Genomic DNA, 8,746 nt, shown 5'->3' with positions numbered 1-8,746 from the left:
TTAGTATTTTACCTTTTACTTTTTCCCCCTCGGCGTCACTGAAATAGTTATTGTTGTCATAGTGACGTAATGACAGCGCGTGACCAGCAGAGGGTGCTGCAAGCTAAAAAAAAAATGTTACAGCGTTGAAGTTGGTTATATGTAACCAACTTTGACACTAACTATATATAGATAGATAGATAGATAGATAGATAGATAGATAGATAGATAGATAGATAGATAGATAGATAGATAGATAGATAGATAGATAGATAGATAGATAGATAGATAGATAGATAGATAGATAGATAGATAGATTTCATTATATTTCATATCATTGCAAATATTGAAAAACATGTTTATTAAGTTTTTAAGCTTATTCAAAGGCAAAATATATTGAAAAAGGCACTAAACAAGTTGAATTTAAAAGAGATAGGAAGAAGAGGACTCTATTATGTTGTATAACACAATGATGGGGAGTTTAATTAATATGAGACAGTTGCTCTCGTGTAGCTACAGTTGCAGTTCTTACAAAGTTACAAAGCAGCCAGGGAGACACTGAATGCAGCATTAAGTGCTCAAACAACATCAGTGTATTCATTCAGTCAACAAATTAACACATTTCATTTTAGTCCAAAACTTATACGTAGCCTATCTAGTCCCAAACCGAATTCTGATATTTCTTTAATGATTCATAAATTAACTTATAAATTATGCAAGTTCAGTTAAGACTTAGACAACCTACCTATTATTTATTTCAGTGACAGGAAATAAAATAAATAGACAGACAAAACATAAAAACATCAAGGAGGAGCAGTGCAGTCCGCTCTGGTATTGCTTGAATGTTTTTCATTCTGTCATCAGATTATACGCCCACAATGACAGGATGACTAGAATAACAGTGAATTGTATTATTAGCTCCTTTGCTGCTCACTGCCATAACATATGATACTTTTCCCTCAACACCTCATTCTCCCCAGAGAGGGGTGCGTAATTCACTGTGCATGAACATGCCACAGAGCCACCTGTGTGCCCTGAGTTTATGCTTCTAAATAGTGGCACAGCTCCATACAGGGGGGGTGGTGGGCACAAATGAAGGAGGGCGGGGGGTGCGATGGTGATGATTTAGGAGTTTTAGGGATGGAGGAGGGCGTTGCAAAAAGTCAGTGTTAATGATCACCAGCGAACAGTGAAACCGTTGCATCTGCGAGAGCTTACCACTGCAGTGCCCATGCCTGCTACTGTCTGAATGCATATAAATCCGAGCTTGACCGGCAGCTGTTGTGGATTCTTGCCCTTGACACAGCTCCAGTCTGCTGGGTGGTGGGTGTGGTTTGGACTCGCTCTGCCCCAGACTTGAACCCCCCTACAGCTGTCACTGCTCCGCACAGCTATGCTGAAGGCCCTGGCACAGACTGAGAGGAGCACTGGATGCTACGGTGAAGGAAAAGGGAGGGCTGCAGTGGAGAAAAGATGCTACTGACAAGTCTAGATGTTAATGAATTTACATACATGGCACCATGTCTTTAAAAATACGCCAAGAAACCAGACAACCAAATGAACCAGATGTGTCACTGAGGATAGCCTCTCTTTTTAAAAAAGAAAAGAAAAAGAAAACCTCTGTTCAAGACAGTTTCCTCTGCTGGTGACAACAAGCTTGTGAAAGTGCAATGGCATTTATACATTACTACAGATCCATATTCATGGGCTGGAGAAGTTAATCAGTCAACTATAAAGAGATGCAAAATGGCTTTCAAACACACTAAATATGACATAAAAAGAAGAGAATAGACACTAACAGAAACATAAAGACTACAAACAACTAGAAAGAGATTCACAATGACTAAAGAGACAAAAAAACTGGAGATATAAAAAACAACAACTACAAAGAGACAAAAAACAACCACAAACAGCATACAATCACAAAGAGACACAAAGTGAGTAGTACAAAGATGCCTGTTGGGTGTCATCTGTCCTTACGTGGAGTTAAGGCCTTTACATTTCTGTACACGTCTTAGGTCAGGCTTCATACACGCATAGACTTTACATGTATCACAGCTGGTGGTTGTGTTGCAGGGATGTTGCATGAACAACAAAGGAACATTAGATGGCAAATTTCAAAATACAGCATTCAAACTTGTTATAACACGCTTCACAAGCGTTGCATCACAATTTTCATTCATGCCTTTTTAATTATTTATAGATGATTGATAGATTACCAATAAATCTTTTTTTTTTTTACTGACAACTGAGTGTCACAAATTGTATTTCATACACTACTTTATTTATAATGAGTGATTAATTAATGTAGATGCAGCATTTAATGTTGCCATATTGTTAGGTATCACTGTACATAAAAATAAAAGTAGCCTTAATTGAAAATACTCAACTCAAATTGTATATTTCATTACTTTCAACTTGTTTCATAACCACTGTCATGTTATTGTATTTTTCTTTCCGTTAGTGGCCTTGTCAGTGTTTTTGAACAGCAGTTCATTCTCTGTCCACAAGAGGATTCCTAACACCAGTTGTCTGATGATGCATGAAATGCTTTTTGTTGTGTTCAAAAGCTGCAATTACTGTAATGTTTGTTTTATCAATGTGACTCTTTTGCCCAGAACATGGTATGGTGTTGCCCTCCCCAAGAGCAAATATTTCTGCTCAACCTGCCGCAGACATTTTGGGGTCGAATCATCTTGTGGCTATTTTTAGAGACTGCTCTTTTAAGAGGAATGAAGTGTTATAAAAGCTCTAATGACGCCTACTCTCGCCCGCCCACCGTAATGACCAAAGACCCCACCCTGAACGCTAACTGTGCAAACGGTTTCCAGGGAATGCTTTGATGTTATGGTTCGCTGCCCCCACCTCTGTCACTAACTCAGTCATATAGAGGTCCTTGCCCCCACCTTCTGTCAGCTTAATAATGTCTGAAATATTTATCTTTCCCTCGATGGTCATCAAGACTGCATTCTTGCACCGTTAACCTCTGAGGGCAAAATGTTGTTGACATCATTTCTCTGAGTAATGGTTGGGAATGACTTGCCCATGTTTCTCTGTTTGCTCACCTTTTGACTTGTGGAACGGACACCTGCACCACAAAGAGATCGGACACCAGAACGCCGCAGGAGAAGCAGGGGAGTTATTTGGTTTGGGTAGCAGGTGTGTAAGGCTCTTGTTTATTCGTGTGTGTGTGTGTGTGCGTGTGTGTGTGTCCTCTAAAGGGGTGGCCATGAATCCCATCCAAACTCAGCAGGAGTCCACAGTGTTCACCGAGGTGTGAAGTGGCCCGGGCCAGGAGTTGATTAGAAACCTGGCCTGCATTACAATAGAGGCGAGAAGCAGCAGGGGCCCCACATTACGGCTTTAACAAACAAGTTAAAAATGCACAAGAATATCCCATGTGTACCTTGAAAGAGGTTCTCTGAAAAGAGACCTGTTGTTTTAAATGATATACAATAAAGACCCCAGGAGGAAAGAGCAAAGGTCACCGTTCTGGTTAAATGGGTGCTGTGGTAAAAGCAAGAGCAGGTCATTAAAGACAGGTTTGACTGGCACAACTTAGATAAACCTGATTGTGTAACAAAAAGGCTTTTTAAATGTTCACACTAACTTGCAAATGTTGTGGAAATGAAGTGCTAAGTGGCTCTGTTCTTTTCATCTACTTTCGAAATGATACAACATAAAAGTAGCCTATGTGAATTTCACTTAAGCAATAACCTTTAAAAGACTGAGTAATACAATATAAACTTTACTAATCACACATGGAGACTTAAAAAAAATACCAACCAATGGTAACTTAACTAGAAACATTTATTTCTACTCTTTGAGTCGGCATGCAACATGTAAAAAACAGAATAAACGGTGCTGAGCGCCACATACATATAGTAGGCCTAAGTCTGGATTAGATTGAGACAAAAATAGTTGAGGAAGTTGCAATAAAAACTCGTGTTGTTTTCCTGTATTACCATAACTTGCAAAAGTGATGAGAGATCAAACAGCTAAAAATAGACTGTCGCTAACTTCCTGTTGTACTGTAGTGACATCGACACATAACTCAAAACACATTTTGGCTACACAACTGCGTAAGGGAAGTGTGACATGGAATCATCAGAGAACAAATGTTATTGTTTCATTTATTCAATTGTTGTTTTTGTCTGTTTTTTTTTGTTTTTTTTTGGCCTGGGACAGTGCAACAAGCTGTGAACAATGGAAGGTCAAATAGATTTGGAAAACATTCGCCTTTATCCTCCACATTAGTAAAGTAGTTCATGGCTGTATAGATGCTAAATGCCAACTAAATGCTCTTGGTGCTACAAAACAGCAATACAGAGGATGTTAAACTGAAACTAAGCGTTCAAAGGTGCTAAAATGCCAAACAGAGATACGACTATGCCTGTCAGGTGATAACTGTCTAGTTACCAGGTTGAAGGCTACAATAACAACAACAACAGCAGCAGTACAGCTAGCACTAGCGTTAGCCTGCCCAGGTGCATAACCATGTTCCCGCATGGTTTCTTGTCACAATGGAGTGTAGTCTAAATAGGCTGTATTGCCAATATCCACATACTGCATGCTAATACTGAGCTAAAGTGAAGTCTAAGATACCCTGCTGCCACATAGGCAGTGAACGGGGCGTTGATTTTGTTGGCGCATTTTTGTGGGATGACTCGAACATGAATGAGGATTAAATTCCAGGTCATACACCTGTTATAAATGCCTGAATATCCTGTTATTTTTGGTGTGGTAACTTAAAACGTTATGGTTACACAAAGTCACCGCCCTGTTTAAACTTTTTTATTTTCCTTTCCAGTAACAACACATGGTCAGCAGTTTTTCACCGTTGTAGAAGAGTGATTCAAGTTCACAGAAATTGTGAATATAATATAGTATAATTAGATATGAGAAGAGTCTAGATTAGATGACATATTTACCTGTCACCCCCCTTCTCCCTTTACTCTGAATACACTATTCATGGGGTGAGCGCATTCAGGGAGTGTTGGGACACGTACAAAGGGCAGTGATGGCATGGCTGGCATGCTTCAGTGGATTTTATGAGTGTCAGCTGCGGTGGGCATCAGATGGTGTAATAACATGACAGAGGTCAATCCTCACAATGGCCCACTGAGACACATGATGAAGACAGTCAGTGGACTAATGGGTGGGGGGTTATGATGTTAGGTAGTAAGGGATCATCTGTGCACTGCTGTTAACTGTAAACAAGGTTTGTGAGACATCATAAAAAAAACATTTGTAGTGTTGAGACCACAACTCTTGGTTGATGCCTACCAGCTCACCACAGAGAAGTATGTGCTTGGGTGTACTGTATAGTATCTGTTACTCTCTTAGCAGGGACATCTAGGCTATATTTGTTTTCTGTCTAACCATATACTAATTAATGTGAGAGCAAACCCCATGTATTCCTCTCGACTATCACCTCATGTGGACTTTCATGTTTAATTTCTTCATCCTTTGTATTCAGTCAGTGATCTCAAAACCTGGACAAGTAAAACCAAAACTATGTGTTTGGCTAATACCACAGTGTTGAATCATTCACATGCAGCAAATGAGACAACAAGCCTTTTATGTGACAGGTTGTGTTAGGTTGTACTGTTCTTTAATCCTTTATTTCATGCCTGTTTTGCTTGTCTTATAGTTACATTATCTTGTACACAAGATATTTTAATATGGCTGAGCGCACACATGTAGTTTACATGGATTAAATACCACATCCTAATTAATAAATGCAAAAATGCCCCTTAAAAGTGGAACATATTTTCGACAACATTACCAACTACCATCGTTATTGTGTCTCTGCTAAATAAAGCAAAGCCCATTGAAGTGTCACTGAAGTGGTTTTCACTATTTATTTCCATAAAGGCATGAAAGAAGCAGCGCAGACAAACACCCACTTCTGCCTGTATCTCTCTCTTGAAAACGCTGTCCTGCACACACTCACACGCCTGCATGCACATGCACACAAACAAACACGCTCCCTCGCCGCACACAACCTCGGAGGGAACAGAGGGGGGTGGGGCGATGAGAGGATGATGTCACCCCTGTAGACAGCTAAGCTGAGGCTTGAGATAATGGTGACTTTTCAGGGAAGGTGATGTCATTCTTCCACTGCTACCTCCCCCCCTCCCCTTCCCTTTCTTCCCTCTCCTGTCCTCCCTCCCTCCCTCCCTCCCTCCCTCCTCTCCTCATCCTCAGTGCAGGTGGCTGGCCAGGCTCTTTGAATCCCAGCGCAGGAGAATTAGCTTTTCAATAGGCACAGAGCACGCAGCCCCCCCCCCCCCGCGCTGTGCACATAGCTGTGATGTATGAGACTCTTAATGTGTGTGGGTGTCATGTGGGTGTCATGTGTTTGAATGTGGGTGTTATGTGTTTTAATATGCATGTGTGTGTGTGTGTGCATTTGGATTTAGGTGCAGCATTTTCTTTATTGGGGGTGGGGTGGTGGTGGGGGTCCGCTTGTTCATGAGTTGAGTTCTGTGTTGTTAAAGCGTTTGTTTACACCACTTTAAAGCGTGTTCATGTGGCAGCATGTGTATGCAGGCTGAGCGCATGCATGTGTATGTAGATGGGATTTCTACCCTCCATCCCAGTTGCCCACTGAGACCAATCAAGCAGAGAGCTGCCAGGCTGCAGGGCTGGCTGGCACTGAGTTCCTCCCTGAGCTCCTCGCCCTCAGGATCTGCTCATTTAAGGTTTCCCTGACTTCACACAGCCCCCGGTTTCTCTCCAGAAATTGATTATATCACACATTATAGTCAGTTGTTTGGGCTTAAGTGGTTTTGTGGACCTGGAAATCCTATAGGGAAAAAGAGTACACTGTCACTGTCAGTCAAGTTTTATTCAGAAATACTTTGGAAACAAAACAAGAACCGATATACATACCACCACAGATAGCACATAACTCCCATATTCTGTGATATAAAAAGGCAGCTTTACTTTCCAGAAAGTTTAAGCTGAAGACCTACCAGGAATTTGCATATTATGGAGATGTGGTTTAACCTACTTCAGCACACTGGGCTGATTGCCACAGATAGTGATGCTTGAAAGCCCAAAGGCTGTTGTACCTCTAGTCTCACCGCTGAGCTCCAGGCTGCTCACCGTCAGTATTTTTATCCCTGAAAGCTCACCGCTAGTGCACTGCACTTTCACTCTGCCAAGTTCTGGTACGCTGTCTTTCTTCCCCTGTTGAGAGGACTCAAAGCAGCGTGTGTTAGCTGTAAACAAGTTCCCACCCCCCACACACCCACACACACACACACACACACACACACACACACTCAGGCTGTATCTGGGCAAAAAGCACTTTCTGAAACCATAAGCATCTGTCTTTATCATATGATTGCTTTTCGCATGTCACACACTTGAATCACGGGGCACAGAAGGTTTCCCTTCACACCTAGAGGAAGTCGACCAGAAGCACACGTTACAACTGCACAGAGAACAACTGCCCACGAGTGTGCGCACAGATATGAACATGAGCAATAACAAGGCAGCATGGCAACGAAACTCTGCTGATATGTAACACATGGCTTTATTATTCACTGTGAAAATCTGTGATGTTGCAATGTTTATTTTTTATCTTTTTAAATTCTCTAGTCATTGTTCCCGTATTACTTCCCCTTTATGTTTATGGCTGCATGCAGCACATCAAACATCAGCATGTTCTTATGTAATTATAGACAAAGTAAACATTTGACTTTGAATATGTGCAGGAATAATTAGCACGCTTGTGAATCTTTATTGCATCCACAATATGGCACCTTACATAACAGTGACACATTGATACTGAGTTTTAGCTCATTGCAGAACAACAAAGATGCGAGATTTAGAATAAATGTGCACTTGTTTTTGATGGATACTTGCAAGCATGTGCTTGGTTAAAGCATGTCTGGCAGACTGGCGCCCAGTCACATACACACATTTTGCTTTTATCATCTAATTTGACCTGTTTTTTTTGGACGTTTCACCACCATACAGAGAGTTGCAGCTGTACACAGTGCGAAACAAGAGTAAATGACAGAACGGTGGCACGTAATGTGATGTTTACACGCTCGCAGCCATGTCGCTGAAAAGCCACCCCAACTTCAGTCTGAAGATTCATAGCAAAAGGAGACATGGTGAAAATATTTACTGTACTCTGAGTGAAGGGAAATTGCTTTTTCCAAGTGTTGACAGATTCTCATTCATGGCACTTCAGTGTGAAGTGGTTGCTGATGTGTAGCGTGCAACTGCCTTTTATATTATGAGCAATTCCACCTCGCTGTGTCTCCTCTGGGAACTGCTTTTACCCCTCAAATGCAAAGTTGAGTTGATATACATCATTTTCAGTCTGACTGACTCACCTGATGTGTGGAAATTGTGTTGGTGGCTAACAGGCTTTAGCATCAATTATTGAAACCTTAATATACTGCACATGCTCTTGAGGAATGCATGGTAAATCATTCATATTTCCGCGGCTATATGGACATGTATAGACCGACATCCTATGACCCTTGAATGTTGTCACACAAACACGCCAACGCAGTTGACATGTAGAGGATATAGAGGAAATCAGAGCGGTAGGACATGTGACAGAGACTCGTTTTAATTTGCCAAAACAACACACACAGGTTGCGCTTGCACATGAATTACCTTGAACCCTTGTTTGGCAAACATTCAGTCAGATGTAATGACAGATGGCACTCTCAATCCAGGAATATTCGGCTGTGATACACTGGTAATCATGAACGGGGGTCCCCCAGGACGCAGTGCT

Source organism: Trachurus japonicus, chromosome 24, assembly GCF_045865225.1.
Source record: "Trachurus japonicus isolate A0001 chromosome 24, Traja_1.0".
In the NCBI taxonomy this organism is placed as follows: Eukaryota; Metazoa; Chordata; class Actinopteri; order Carangiformes; family Carangidae; genus Trachurus; species Trachurus japonicus.
Note: the sequence above shows the minus strand (reverse complement) of the source record.